The 15483-nt window shown below is 57.5% G+C and overlaps 1 protein-coding gene and 1 non-coding gene across 6 annotated transcripts in view; both read right to left on the bottom strand.

Annotated features, from left to right (window-relative positions):
• Nucleotides 1–15483, bottom strand: part of IL34 (interleukin 34) — a 59940-nt gene that overhangs the window by 26104 nt on the left and 18353 nt on the right. The window lies entirely within an intron of this gene.
• Nucleotides 5165–5235, bottom strand: TRNAG-GCC (transfer RNA glycine (anticodon GCC)). Its single transcript has one exon. It is a non-coding gene; the product is annotated as a tRNA-Gly (tRNA).

The raw sequence follows: 15483 nt of genomic DNA, 5'->3' as shown, positions 1-15483 counted from the left end.
GCTTGTGTCTGAACAAGCCAAGGTCAGGCTCCTGCCCCGAGTGCTTTCTTAAAGAGACAGCGCACGCACGCACTCACTCGGGCGCCCACACGCTCCCCCCCCAATGCACCCCCACACCCCCCTTCACACTCCCCCCCAACACACCCACACCCTTCACACTCCTCCCAACACACACCCACACCCCCCTTCACACTCCCCCCCAACATACCCACACCCCCCTTCACACTCCCCTTCACACAGTCCCCCCAACACACCCACACACCCCTTCACACAGTCCCCCCAACACACCCACACCCCCCTTCACACTCCTCCCAACACACACCCACACCCCCCTTCACACTCCCCCCCAACATACCCACACCCCCCTTCACACTCCCCTTCACACTCCCCCCCAACACACCCACATACCCCTTCACACAGTCCCCCCAACACACCCACACACCCCTTCACACAGTCCCCCCAACACACCCACACCCACACCCTTCACACTCCCCCCCCAACACACCCACACCCCCCTTCACACTCCCCCCAACACACCCACACCCACACCCCCTTCACACTCCCCCCCAACACACCCACACCCCCTTCACACTCCCCTTCACACTCCCCCCCAACACACCCACACCCCCTTCACACTCCCCTTCACACTCCCCCCCAACACACCCACACCCCCTTCACACTCCCCTTCACACTCCCCCCCAACACACCCACACACCCCTTCACACTCCCCTTCACACTCCCCCCCAACACACCCACACACCCCTTCACACAGTCCCCCCAACACACCCACACCCACACCCTTCACACTCCCCCCCAACACACCCACACCCCCCTTCACACAGTCCCCCCAACACACCCACACACCCCTTCACACAGTCCCCCCAACACACCCACACCCTTCACACTCCCCCCCAACACACCCACACCCCCCTTCACACTCCCCCCAACACACCCACACCCACACCCCCTTCACACTCCCCCCCAACACACCCACACCCCCTTCACACTCCCCTTCACACTCCCCCCCAACATACCCACACCCCCCTTCACACTCCCCTTCACACTCCCCCCCAACACACCCACATACCCCTTCACACAGTCCCCCCAACACACCCACACACCCCTTCACACAGTCCCCCCAACACACCCACACCCACACCCTTCACACTCCCCCCCAACACACCCACACCCCCCTTCACACTCCCCCCAACACACCCACACCCACACCCCCTTCACACTCCCCCCCAACACACCCACACCCCCTTCACACTCCCCTTCACACTCCCCCCCAACACACCCACACCCCCTTCACACTCCCCTTCACACTCCCCCCCAACACACCCACACCCCCTTCACACTCCCCTTCACACTCCCCCAACACACCCACACCCCCTTCACACTCCCCCCCAACACACCCACACCCCCTTCACACTCCCCCAACACACCCACACCCCCTTCACACTCCCCCCCAACACACCCACACCCCCTTCACACTCCCCCCCAACACACCCCCACACCCACACCCCCCTTCACACAGTCCCCCCAACACACACCCACACCCCCTTCACACTCCCCCCCAACACACACCCACACCCCCCTTCAGAGTCCCCCCAACACACCCACACCCCCCTTCACACTCCCCCCAACACACCCCCACCCCCCTTCACACAGTCCCCCCAACACACCCCCACACCCCCCTTCACACCCCCAACACCCCCCACACCCCCTTCACACCCCCCCCAACACACCCACACCCCCTTCACACTCCCCCCCAACACACCCACACCCACACCCCCCTTCACACTCCCCCCCAACACACCCACACCCACACCCCCCTTCACACAGTCCCCCCAACACACCCACACCCACACCCCCCTTCACACAGTCCCCCCAACACACACCCACACCCCCCTTCACACTCCCCCCAACACACCCACACCCTTCACACTCCCCCCCAACACACCCACACCCCCCTTCACACAGTCCCCCCAACACCCCCCCACACCCCCTTCACACTCCCCCCAACACACCCACACCCTTCACACTCCCCCCCAACACACCCACACCCCCCTTCACACTCCCCCCCCCACACACCCACACCCTTCACACAGTCCCCCCAACACACACACACCCACACCCTTCACACTCCCCCCCAACACACACACACCCTTCACACAGTCCCCCCAACACACCCACACCCACACCCCTCACACTCCCCCCCAACACACCCACACCCTTCACACAGTCCCCCCAACACACACCCACACCCTTCACACAGTCCCCCCAACACACACACCCATACCCACACCCTTCACACTCCCCCCCAACACACACACACCCACACCCTTCACACTCCCCCCAACACACACACACCCTTCACACAGTCCCCCCAACACACCCACACCCCTCACACTCCCCCCCAACACACCCACACCCTTCACACAGTCCCCCCAACACACACCCACACCCTTCACACAGTCCCCCCAACACACACACCAGGGCTCCCTGCATCCAGGTCACTTCCCCACCTGGGCTGGGCCGAGACATCAGGAGCTGCTGCTCTCCTGCCCTCCCCTTACGCAGCCGGCAGGGAAAGTGACCTGGATGCAGGGAGCCCTGACAGCTCCTTGCTCCCCCCTCACAGGCTCAGCCCCCTAGGGCTGTGGGGGGCGGAGGAGCAGCAGTCCGGTGGGGGAGCGAGAGCAGTGCCAGCTGCTTTGTGCATCCAGGTCAGTTTCCCCACGTGGGTGCAGGAGGGAGGTGCAGGGGTTGGGGGCACAGGGCAGGGGTTAGGGGCTCAGGCAGGTGCTGGATTTGGGGTGAAGGGGGCACAGTGCAGGGGTTAGGGACACGGGATGGGGCAGGTGTTGGGGTGCAGGAGGGGGGTCCAGGGGTTGCGTATGGGGACATGCACAGGGCAGAGGTTAGGGGCTCAGGACGGAGGTGCAGGGAGTAGGAGTGACGGGGGCACAGTGCAGGGGTTAGGGACACGGGAGGGGGCAGGTGTTGGGGTGCAGGAGGGGGGTGCAGGGGTTGGGTATGGGGACATGCACAGGGCAGAGGTTAGGGGCTCAGGACGGAGGTGCAGGGAGTAGGAGTGACGGGGGCACAGTGCAGGGGTTAGGGACACGGGAGGGGGCAGGTGTTGGGGTGCAGGAGGGGGGCAGAGGTTGAGAGTGAAGGGGGGCATTGGAGCAAAGGGGACACATGGGGGTCAGGGGCATCAAAATGCAAGTTTGCCCAGGGTGCCATTTTCCCTAAGGCCAGCCCCGTTCCTGAACAATGCAGAAATTAGCCCCTGGGTCGCACACAGAGCCCTGCAGGATGGGAATGTCGATTAAAACCTCAGCCTCTCCCATAAAAGCCATTTAAAAAAAAAAAGAAAAAAAGATAAGCTAAGCTGCAAAGTTTGTCTAGGTACTAGGAGAGAATTTTTCTACCACAGTAGAAGTGAATTGGGTACAGCATTCCTGAATGATGATATCCTAATTAGAGAGGCATCCTCCACACTTCTCATCTGTATAGACACACACCCAAAGGAGTTAAGGACAATAACAGACTTGTCTAAATCAGGATGCACAGCTCCCAACAGCTGAGGGTTTCTACGAAAATGATCAGCAGTGAGATTAGCACTGTCTCTTAATTGTCATCACTGGGCTTCAGAGTTAACGCTGCATTGTGATGACCAGGCACAGTTCACACCGCTGAGAAGTGTAGGAGGGCCTGTCACTATGCCACGACTGATGCCCCCAACTGCTTAACTGCCACGCAGGAGGATCTCAAAGTTACAAACCACTTCACCCAGCACTAATACGCAGCCACCTCTGGAGTGGACTGCAGCTGCTAGCTAACAGCAGCTGCAGAAATGCCACAAGGAAAACAGTACCTAAACCCCTGCAATTTGCAGGAGGAATTGCTGGGCTGCAAGAGGCACCCACCCACACTGGAATTTAGCCACGACACGGAGCTCCCCACAGCTATGCTAGGGAAACAGACTGTGGGATCTTCAGTGAGCACAATTGGTCAGCACCCCCATTTCCCCTCTCCCAACACCTGCCCTGAGCATTAGGCTGTGGCCCTGGCTCAAGGCTAACTCAAAGGGAGGCTGCCAGATGTGGTCCTGCCTCGCCCTGGCCGGTCCTCGGTACAGACCAGCTCCAGTCCTCCCCATACTGGAGATCTGAGAGGATCACAGCTCACGGGGCTACAGCTGCCAGGTGGCGACCCCAAGGTGCTAACAGGACAAATGGGTGAGGCACCGTTTCTCTTTGCAAGTCAGCTCTTCTGGACTCCGGTCAGTGACAACCAAGGCGGGTCCCTGAACAAAGGGCGTTTCTCAAATGCAAAGACAATGCTTGAGTCTTTGTCAGTCAGCTCCATTGTGGTCCTGCAGCAGGGTTGTACAGAGAGACAGGACGTTAATAAAAAGCCACTTTTATCAGCTGTGAATTAAACCCAGGCCTGCCAAGTATCAGATCAAGAATTCTACTGCTGAGCCACCATCTTGGACCTCACCTGGCGCTCACTGACATAAGGGAGGAGTATATTCTTCTCTTGCCTGTGGGAGAACCAGCATCTCCCACACTGGAGACAGGGCTCACTCCCCAGCCAACGCAGAGAAATCGGATTTCTGTACAGCTTGGAAGCTCTTTGCGGCAGGGACGGTTTTTTATTTTCTGTTTATCCAGTGCCCAGTCCTGATCTGGGCCACTCTTTCCATATAAAGAATAGCAACAGCACCATGTTTGGATCTAGACCAGGGACAGCAACTGGGGGGCATTTTTGCAAGGGGATTTGGCCAGGAATAATTCCCTGGGATTTTTAATGACAAATGCTCAGGGTTTTCATTTAGCTGAAGGCCACAGAGCCAGAGCAGCATGCTGCCGTATTAATACGACGGGGTACCTACTCAGCCCGCCATGCCAGTGATCACAGAACCTGGGTTCCCTTCGGGGCTAAAATAGCCCAAAGCTCTGAGCAAGCCGAGGCTCACAGCCCATGATGGAACAGATCCGAGTTACAGGATAACCACATGTGAGCCCTTAAAACTCCTGTAAGATTTCTACAAGGGAACAACAGGGGGTGAGAAAGATTGCAGCTCCCTTCCCCTGGCTGCAATTCAACAGGGCTTCGGAAGAGAAAAGAAGAAAGAAAAAGACACAGCTGCATTGGCCGGGAATCGAACCCGGGCCTCCCGCGTGGCAGGCGAGAATTCTACCACTGAACCACCAATGCACAGGCTGTGAGAAGCCTCTTCACAGCTGGCTGAACCTTCAAGACAGTTGTGCTGGAAACCCCACCAGCAGCCCGTCTCTTCCCACAGTTTCCTCTCCCTGTGCAGTCCGTGCATTGCCACATTGGCAAACAGGGGCCAGCTGTGCGGCGAGACAGCACTGAGCCAGAGTGAACCGCCTTCAGGACACCAACAGCCGGTCCAGAGAGAGCCAAAGCAGCTCACTGCCCAGGACAGCACTGGAGAGGCTGCAATCTGCCCCTTGGGCAATGCACTCACCCACCCTCCCCGTTGGGATGACTGCTGGCTTCGCCCCGAGCCACCCCACAAGGAGCCGAGGGGAAGGCACCTGGCTGTACTGGGATCCAGCTCGCTGCTCCCCTGAGCGCCTCTCACTGGCAGGGAACTCGGGGGTGCCTCCTGCAGTGGGGAAATCGCCCTCCACAGGCAGCAACCCCACAATCAGGCCAGGCCCCTGTGGAGGGTGTTGGCCCCTCTCAGCTTCTGCTTGACAAGGCTGCATTGCCACAGCATCTGCCCTGCAGCCCAGGGCCCGGATCGGGCTCCTTCCAGACTGTACGGCTGCGAGAGGGCGCTCCAGGTCACTGCACCCCCGCCCAGGAGCAGGCTGCAGGGCCGGCCCACGACATTTTGGCACCTGAGGCAGGGAGTTCAAATGATGCCCCCCATGCCCCCTCGCTTGGGCCAAAACTTTGAAAAGTCGGCATTCTGCCTTCTTCCCGTTCTACTCCTCTCATGGTACGGCTCTGCCACCTACCCCGATAAAGGAAAACTTAAAATGCCTTGTTCAAAACACTTCACTTTCAAACGCCTAAACAGCAAATGAGCAACAGCAAAAACAGTAAACACTGGCATTTGTATCTGTTTGGATAATCAAAGTGGGGCTTTCCGTGCCTTCCTGGTTGCAAAGATTTGAACGGCTTCCTGCTGAAAGTCCACAGTCTGGGCCAGCTCATGGTCTACTGAGATGGCTGCAAGGCCGACCAGCCTCTCACGGGACCGGCTCTAGGCACCCGCAAAGCAGGCACGTGCTCGGGCCGGCACATTCCCGGGGCGGCGTTCCAGCCATCCTTTTTTTTTTTTTTTGGGGGGGGGGGTAGTTGCGCGCTCGGAGCTGCACCACTTAGACGGGGCAAGGGCGCCGCACCCCCGGCCGCAGCGGGAAGGGGAAGCCCCAGCATGCTGAGCTGCCAGGGCCCAGCCACTACCTGGGGAGGAGAGAGAGAGTCCTGCCGGGGAGCTGGGGCTGCGCCGCCTTGTGCCACCCCTTATCTCGGGGCTTCTCTGAGCGGCCGGGCGGGGTGGTGGGGGGGAGCCCCTGCAGGCGCTGGGAGAAGGTGACGTCACTCCCTCTGCTTCCAGCGCCGTCTGCGAGCCCCAGCCCCACCTGAGCTCGGGGCGGCAAAAACCTTACAGCCGGTCCTGGCCTCTCCTGTGCCATCGTGGAGCGGAGATGCGTTTTATTAACTTCAGCTTGGAGAAGCTGCGTTCTCCAGGGGCAACTGTTACAGGAGGGGTTAGAAGTACGCGCAGAGCAACAAAAGCATTTGGAAAGAGGGTGGTCATTTTATTTGTGCACATTGTGACGATGGGACGCAGCAGGGAGGGGGGAGTGTTGACCTGGGAATGTGCCCTGGGGATGGGAGCCTGTCACCTGAGCCAGGAGGGGGTGGGGGGAGGTAACACCTCTGCCCAGGAACTTGAACAGAGGCTGCAGAAGGGAACCTGCTGGGGGGGTTTCGTTTCAGTTTGGGGCTGGGTGGAGGAACGCAGGGAACCCCAGGGCTGGGGTCTAAGCTCCCTGCTCTCCCAGAAGGACTTGACTGAGGGGTCCTGGGTGTACCCACAAGCTCTGTTTTGGACTGTGTTCCTGTTGTCCAATAAACCTTCTGTTTTACTGGCTGGCTGAGAGTCTCGGTGAATCCCAGGAAGAGGGGTGCAGGGCCTGGACTCCCCCACACTCTGTGACAACTGGTGGCAGCGGTGGGATGTACTGCACCCCGTGAACGGCGCTTCCTGCAGTAAGTGACTGGGGAACAGTAAAACGAAGGGGGATTGACGGGGACCAGGCGTGCTGAAGTTTCAGAGAGAGACTGTTTCAGGGGGCGGTTAACCCCTGAAAGTGTGTGACCAGAGAGGACTTTTGCAGTAACAGGGTCCCCCGGGGGATTGCAGCGAGCGGTCCCAGGGGCGGAGGAGTCTGCAGCTCGACCCTGGCAAAGAGGTGGTGACCTCAAGAAGGACTGGCACACGAGGGGTTTTTCCTGGAAACCGTGGAAAGCTGCCCGGCCTGCGAGTGGCCAGCAGGGAGATGTACGCTAAACGCCTTAAGAGCGACCTGGTGGAGCTGTGCAGGCAGAGGGGGCTGCGCATCGGGAGGTCCACCAAGGAACAGCTGATTGCCCAGTTGGAGGAGAGGGATCGCTTGGAGGATCCGATCCCTGTCCCTGAGGGAAGCCGCCCGGCGGACGCAGTGTGGGCCCTGGGGCCTGACCGGGCTGGGAGGGGTCAGACTGCTGCCGAGGACATCCCGAGACCCTTCCTACCTATGCCTGGGGAAGGGGTTGGGGGAAGCCCAGCGAATATCGAGGGCACCCTGACCCCAGCAGCCAGCAGGGGATCATCCCGGTGGAGCTCCGCATCCCTGGAGCGGAGGCGGCTGGAACGGGAGAGGGAGATGAAATGAGGGAGCTGGAGGATCATGAAAAACAATGCAAGCATGAGCAGGAGGAGGAGGAGGAGGAGGAGAGGGAACGTCAGAAGAAGGAGAAACAAAGACAGCATGAACTGGAGCTGGCCAGGCTGAGGAGCAGTGGGGTCCCGGCTGCGGTGAGTGCGGGGGGACCCAAGACTGCAAGGAGCTTTGATAAGTGCTTCCTGGCCCAGCGTAAGGAGGGGGAGGACATGGATAGCTTCCTGACGGCCTTTGAGAATGCCTGTGAGCTGCACAGGGTTGACCCTGCGGACAGGCTCCAGTTCCTCACCCCCTTACTGGATCCCAAAGCCGTGGAGGTGTACAGCCGGATGACAGGGGCGGAGGCAGGGGACTATGAACTGTTCAAGCAGGCCCTGCTCCGTGAGTTTGGGCTGACCCCCGAGATGTACCGGAGAAGGTTCCGGAGTCAGCGTAAAACGCCTGAGGTCACCTACCTACAACTGGTCAACCGGATGCAGGGGTATGCCCGCAAGTGGACAGCTGGGGCCCGAGCTAAAGAGGACCTGCTTGACCTAATCGTACTGGAGCAACTGTATGATCAGTGCCCTTCCGACCTGAGGCTGTGGTTGGTGGACAAAAAGCTCGAGAACCCCCAGCACGCAGGGCAGCTGGCCGACGAGTTTGTGAACAGTCGGTCGGGGGTAGCTGGGAGGAATTCCAAAAGAACAGGCCCCCCCCGATGCAGAGAGAGAGTCACCAGGGGGCCTCCCAGCGGGGAAATAGGGAGAACCCCCTCCCACGGGGAACGCCTGGCGTCGGGCCCCTCCGACCTGCTCGAGGGGACCAACGTGACCTGAGCTGCTATCACTGTGACCAGAGAGGCCAGGTACAGACCCAGTGCCCCAGGTTCAGGGACAGACTGAGCAGACCCAACCTACCCAGGGTTAACTGGGTAGGGACTCAGCTGGTCGAGGGGCAGATGGCCCAGGCAAGGGGGGCTGCCAGCTTACCACCTGCTCAGGAGGGAAGAGTACCCCAGGCCAGCTCCGCCAGAGGGCTGGAGGCTCTGGACTCAAGGTGCTCGGTTTACAGGGTGGGCGCAGGGCTGTCCCTCCGGAGAGAGTGCCTTGTTCCCTTGGAGGTGGATGGGAGGAAGGTCAATGGATACTGGGATACGGGCACGGAGGTGACGCTGGCCCGGCCCGAGGTGGTGGCCCCAGATTGGGTGGTGCCCAACACCTACCTGACCCTGAGGGGGGTGGGCGGGACCCCATTTAAGGTGCCCGTGGCAAGGGTACACCTGAAATGGGGGGCCAAGGAGGGCCCCAAGGATGTGGGGGTACACCACCATTTGCCCACTGAAGTTTTGATGGGGGGAGACCTAGAGGACTGGCCAAGCAATCCCCAGACCACCCTGGTTGTGACCCATAGCCAGAGCCGGCGAGGGGCACTGCACCCTGACCTTGGGGAGGGTACCACACCGGAGGCGCAGGACCCTACCCTGGTGGGAGGGAGGGCTGAGGGGCACGGCTCAGAGAGGCTGAGGCCTCAGACCTGGCCACTGAGGGGGAACCGGGCCCCATCCCTTCCCCAGCCGCTGAGTTCCAGGCCGAGTTGAGGAAAGATCCCTCCTTGCGGAAGCTCAGGGACCTGGCCGACCTCAGTGTGGGACGGACCATGAGGAGAGGCTGCCAGGAGAGGTTCCTGTGGGAGAAGGGGTTCCTGTACCGAGAATGGGCTCCCCCAGGGGAAGTGGAGTCCTGTGGGATCAGGAGGCAGCTGGTGGTCCCCCAGAAGTATCGCCGCAGGCTCCTGTCCCTGGCCCATGACATCCCCCTCGCAGGGCACCAGGGAATCCGGCGCACCCGGCAGAGGTTGCTACAGAACTTTTACTGGCCCGGGGTCTTTACCACGGTCCGGCAGTATTGCCGATCCTGTGACCCCTGTCAGAGGGTGGGGAAGGCCCAGGACAAGGGGAAAGCGGCTTTGAGACCTTTGCCCATCATAGAGGAGCCTTTCCAGAAGGTGGCCATGGACATCGTGGGGCCTCTCAGCAGGACAACCCGGTCGGGGAAGAAATACATTCTGGGGGTGGTAGATTTTGCCACCCGCTACCCCGAGGCAGTGCCCTTAGCTTCCATTGAAGCAGACACCGTGGCCGATGCGCTCCTGACCATTTTCAGCCGAGTGGGGTTCCCCAAGGAAGTCTTGACAGACCAAGGCTCCAACTTCATGTCGGCCCTGCTCCGGTGCTTGTGGGAGAAATGTGGGGTCCGGCACGACTGGGCCTCAGCTTATCACCCCCAGTCCAATGGGCTGGTGGAGAGGTTCAATGGGACGCTAAAGATGATGCTGAAAACCTTTACGAACCAGCACCCGCAGGATCGGGACAAGTACTTACCTCACCTGCTGTTCGTGTACAGGGAGGTGCCCCAGGCGTCTACTGGATTTTGCCTTTCAAACTGTTATATGGAAGGAGGGTGAGGGGCCCCCTGGACCTGATGAGAGACAAGTGGGAGGGGAAGACCACTCCCGATGGAGAGTCAGTGGTGGAGTATGTCCTGATCTTCCGAGAGAGACTGGCGGAACTCATGGGCCTGGCCAGGGAGAATCTGGCCAGAGCCCAGAGGAAGCAGAAGGTCTGGTATGACCGCACGGCACGGGCCCGTGCCTACGCCACCGGGGATCAGGTGATGGTTCTCATCCCAGTGAGAAAGAACAAACTACAGGCCGCCTGGGAAGGCCCTTTCAAGATTGTCAAGCAGCTCAATGAGGTAAACTATGTGGTGGAGCTGTCGAACCGGGCGCACCACCGCCAGGTGTACCATGTGAATATGATGAAGCCATATTATGCCAGGGGGAGTACAGTGTTGGCCGTGTGTGAACAGTGGGAGGAGCAGGGAGATGACCCTTTAGTAGATCTACTCCCTGGGACCAGAGCTGGTTCCCCCCTGGAAACAATTCCCCTCTCGGATCAGCTAACCCCTGCCCAGCAAGCTGAGGTCAGGGGGGTGCTGCATCCGTACCGACAGCTGTTTTCCAACCAGCCTGGACGCACTAATCTGACTGTCCACCGGGTGCAGACAGGGTCGCACCCACCGATAAGATGCTCCCCCTTCCGAGTCACAGGGAAAACTGCTCAGGACTTGGAAAGAGAGGTCCGGGACATGCTGGCTTTGGGGGTGATCCAGCCATCGGCCAGCCCTTTGGCCTCGCCGGTGGTGCTGGTCCCCAAAAAGGACGGGTCGGTCCGGTTCTGTGTGGACTATCGGAGGCTCAATGCCATCACTGTATCTGATGCCTACCCCATGCCCAGGCCGGACGAGCTCCTAGACAAGCTGGGAGGAGCTCGGTACCTTACCACCATGGACCTTACAAAGGGCTACTGGTAAGTGCCGCTGGATGCAGATGCCCGGCTGAAATCGGCCTTTATCACCCCTCTGGGGCTCTATGAGTTCCTGACCCTGCCTTTCGGCCGCAAGGGAGCACCAGCCACCTTCCAGCGCCTGGTGGACCAGCTCCTGAGGGGGGTGGAGAGTTTTGCCGTGGCGTATATTGATGACATCTGTGTCTTTAGCCAGACCTGGGAGGACCATGTGTCCCAGGTTAGACAAGTGCTGGACCGACTCCAGGGGCTGGGCTGACCATAAAAGCTGAGAAGTGCAAGGTGGGGATGGCAGAAGTATCTTACCTGGGCCATCGGGTGGGGAGTGGCCGCCTAAAGCTGGAACCAGCCAAGGTGGATGTGATCAGAGACTGGCCCACTCCCCACACCAAAAAGCAGGTCCAAGCCTTTATTCGGATGGCAGGATACTACCGAAGATTTGTGCCCCACTTTAGCGCCATAGCCACCCCCATCACTGAGCTATGCAAGAAGGGGAAGCCAGACAAGGTGGTCTGGACCGAGCAGTGCCACGAGGCTTGCCGAGCGATGAAGAACTGGTCAGTGGCCCAGTTCTGGCAAACCCAGACTTTGACAAGTCCTTTATGGTGTTCACCGACGCCTCAGACACGGGACTGGGGGCGGTGTTAATGCAGGAGGATGAAAAAGGGGGAGACACACCCCATCGGGTACCTGAGCAAGAAGTTGCTACAACGGGAGCAACGCTACACAGCCATCAAGAGGAGTGCCTGGCCATGGTGTGGGCCCTCAAGAAACTAGAGCCCTATCTCTTCGGGCGACACTTCACCGTGTACACCGACCACTCTCCCCTGACCTGGCTGCACCAGATGAAAGGAGCCAATGCCAAACTCCTGAGGTGGAGCCTGCTCCTGCAGGATTACGACATGGACGTGGTCCACGTGAAGGGAAGGGCCAACCTGATAGCGGATGCGCTGTCCCGGAGAGGGGGCCCCGAACTTCCCCAGGTCACTGGTCACAGTGACCCCGCTCAGTTCAGTCTCGAAGGGGGGAGAGATGTGAGGATGTGAGGCAGCAGGGAGGGGGGAGTGTTGACCTGGGAATGTGCCCTGGGGATGGGAGACCTGAGAGCCTGTCACCTGAGCCAGGAGGGGGAGGTAACACCTCTGTCCGGGTACATGAACAGAGGCTGCAGAAGGCAACCTGCTGGGTGGGTTTCGTTTCAGTTTGGGGCTGGGTGGAGGAACGCAGGGAACCCCAGGGCTGGGGTCTAAGCTCCCTGCTCCCCCAGAAGGACTTGACTGAGGGGTCCTGGTTGTACCCACATGCTCTGTTTTGGACTGTGTTCCTGTTGTCCAATAAACCTTCTGTTTTACTGGCTGGCTGAGAGTCTCAGTGAATCCCAGGAAGAGGGGTGCAGGGCCTGGACTCCCCCACACTCCGTGACACACATATATTCCAGAACAGCCTTTGGAGTTGATCCTGCTGAAATGTATCTTGAAAGGGCTTTCAGTTCATCACCTAAATCACTCGCATCAATATCACGCATGTCATCATGTGTCAACACTGTCTCTAGTGCCCTGCATTGCTGCTGTAGGTCTTCTTCAGGTATAGTGAGGAGTTTTGGAATATCCAACAACATCCCAAATATACTGCTGTGTTCCTTGAGCTGCATGAAATGTTCTTCAGCTGACTGTATTGCACAATCTAGCACCTGGTTAAAGAATTCAACTTTGAATAGTTGTTTGAGGTCTCTTATGGGATTATCCCGTGCCTCGTAATCAAAAAGTCTTCTTCTTCGGTGACTCTTGTATTCTTGAATTGGGTGGGGAAAATAGCTTCAGTGTGAAGTTCCTCTGCCAACTTCTGTGCACTCTTCAGAAGGTTTTGAAATCCCCCATCTGACCGGTAAGACTGTAGGTATGACTTTGTTTTGTCCAGTTGTTCCATTGCTCCAGATATATCAAGGTCAACACCTTGGAGTCTCTTGCTTACAACATTTATTTCAAACAGTATGTCATGCCACAACACTAAGCCACACAGAAATGTGAAGTTATGTATGTTTCTGGTGATTCCATTTCCCTCTGCCACTGTTCTCCCACGAACAGTTCCTGTCATACCATTGTCCTCCATCATGGCAATTACGGCAAGATTCCCAATTCGGTGTTTGATAGGCTTTATCGCCTCCACTTAACTTTCCCATCGTGTGGCACTCAGTGGTTTCAGTGTCAGAGAGGATGTTCCCAGATGTTGCTTCAAAATTTGCCATCGATGAGTTGATGCAGAGAAAAATATATAGATGCTTTGAATTACATTAAAAAATTCAGCAGCCTCACTGGAAGCTGATGCTGCATCACTGGCCACCAAGTTCAATGAATGAGAACTGCACGGGACAAAAAAAGCTCGAGGGTTTAACTCTCGGATCCGTGTCTGCACTCCTGTTCTTTCCTCTCACGTCGGCACCATTATCGTAGCCCTGACCTCTCATGTCAGCTATCGCAATTCCCGTATCTTCCAGCTTTTTAAGAAGCACATTTGTCATACCAGCTCCGGTAGCATCATCAATGTCAATACATCCTAGAAAATGCTCTGAACGTCCCCGTTGCAGGGACATTTTCACTAGGTTCTGTTGCTGTTACAAAACGCACCATTAAAGTCATTTGTTCCGTATGGCTGATGTCAGGTGTGCCGTCCAGAACAACAGAGTAATATCGTGCTGACTTCAGATCGGCCACAATCTTCTGTTTGACTTTTGTTGCCAGTAACTGTATGGTCTCATTTTGAATGGTTTTTCCAAGGTAGTGGGGTGTGTGCCACGACTTGGGTGGTGACTCTTCTTAGATGCTCCTGGAGAACAGCATCAAACTCAGCCACCAGCTCCACAATTTTCAGGAAGTTTCCATGGTTTGGCACATACAGCTGATCTGCAGTGCCATGCAGGGCTAGGTTTTGGGTCGCAAGCATTGTCACAATGGCGATGAGCCTTTTCAGAACATTTTGCCAGTAAAGACTCTGACGCAATCTTCTCTTGATGCTGACCATCCATAGTGGCCTTTAACCGTAGTCTCATCTCCAGCTCTTTCCACCTGTGGAATGCTCTCTGGTGATTTGCTGCCTTCTCATGGCACGCCAGATTTCTAGCCAGATTTGTCCAGTCCTTTGTTCCTGTAGAACCCAATGTGGCTGGAACATTAGACTGGCAGAGTTTGCAACAAAACCAGTATGTAGCATCCTGGGTTTTGAGTACATAAGCCATGGCCTCTCCACTTTGTCACCATTGGGGATTTCACGACAGTAATGTGTTGGATGGAAACTTCTATTTTCATTATCTTTGGGGAACATGAAGTTTTTCACTTGCTGTGGCCCATGCAGTACAAGGAAGTCCCTCAGGCTACTGCTCAAGTGGGTCCACAGTCCTGGATCCTCTAGACTTAAAGAACTAAACTCAGCAGCAGCTGTTTCTTGCGTCTCCACCACACTCTTCTCTGATCTACACTTTTCTTCAGGAATGTGCATGGTTACATCCACTTGAGATGGAGATATGGATGCTGCAGCAGCTGCCAGGTCACCGCTCTCTGACTGACTGGAAGATCAGGCATCTCCTCACCACTCACATCCTCCCTGGGGCCGGAAGGCTCACCGTGAACATTTGTGTCTATGTATCTCAGGAGAGCTCCTTCCTGCTTAGGTAGAAAAGCTTCCTTTGCTTTCTTTTTCTGAATGCTGCCCCAGAGGGGCGTTTTCTTCTTTCACTCGTGGCTGTTGTTCTGTGCCAGCTAGAGTGGCTCTCAACACTCAGTTGAAGGGGAGAAATAAGCAGGCTGGTAGCAGGGCCTGAGTGAGGGAAGTTATCAGCGTCTTAGGGCCTAACTGGCTCCTACTACTCCAGCTGACAGCCTGTTCTCCTCAAGTGGGTTCAGGGAAGCAGCAGGAAACAGGAAGCTCCCTGAGAAGTTGGGGTTAATCAGTACAGGCTCCTGGGGGGGCTAGAGAGGGACATCCTGCGGCCGCCTCAGTTTGCTCATGGTTAGGCTAGCCCTGGGCCATAACTCTACCGCTGGGCTTAGGGCTAGGGTGACCAGAGAGCAATTGTGAAGAAATGGGAGAGGGGGTGGGGTGGGGGGGTAATAGGCGTCAATATAAAAAAAGTCCCCAAAAAAAGGGACTATCCCTATAAAAACGGGACATCCGGTCACCCTAGTTCGGGCACAA

Source organism: Lepidochelys kempii, chromosome 12, assembly GCF_965140285.1.
Source record: "Lepidochelys kempii isolate rLepKem1 chromosome 12, rLepKem1.hap1, whole genome shotgun sequence".
NCBI classification, from domain to species: domain Eukaryota; kingdom Metazoa; phylum Chordata; order Testudines; family Cheloniidae; genus Lepidochelys; species Lepidochelys kempii.
Note: the sequence above shows the minus strand (reverse complement) of the source record. Positions and strands in the feature narration are given on the sequence as shown.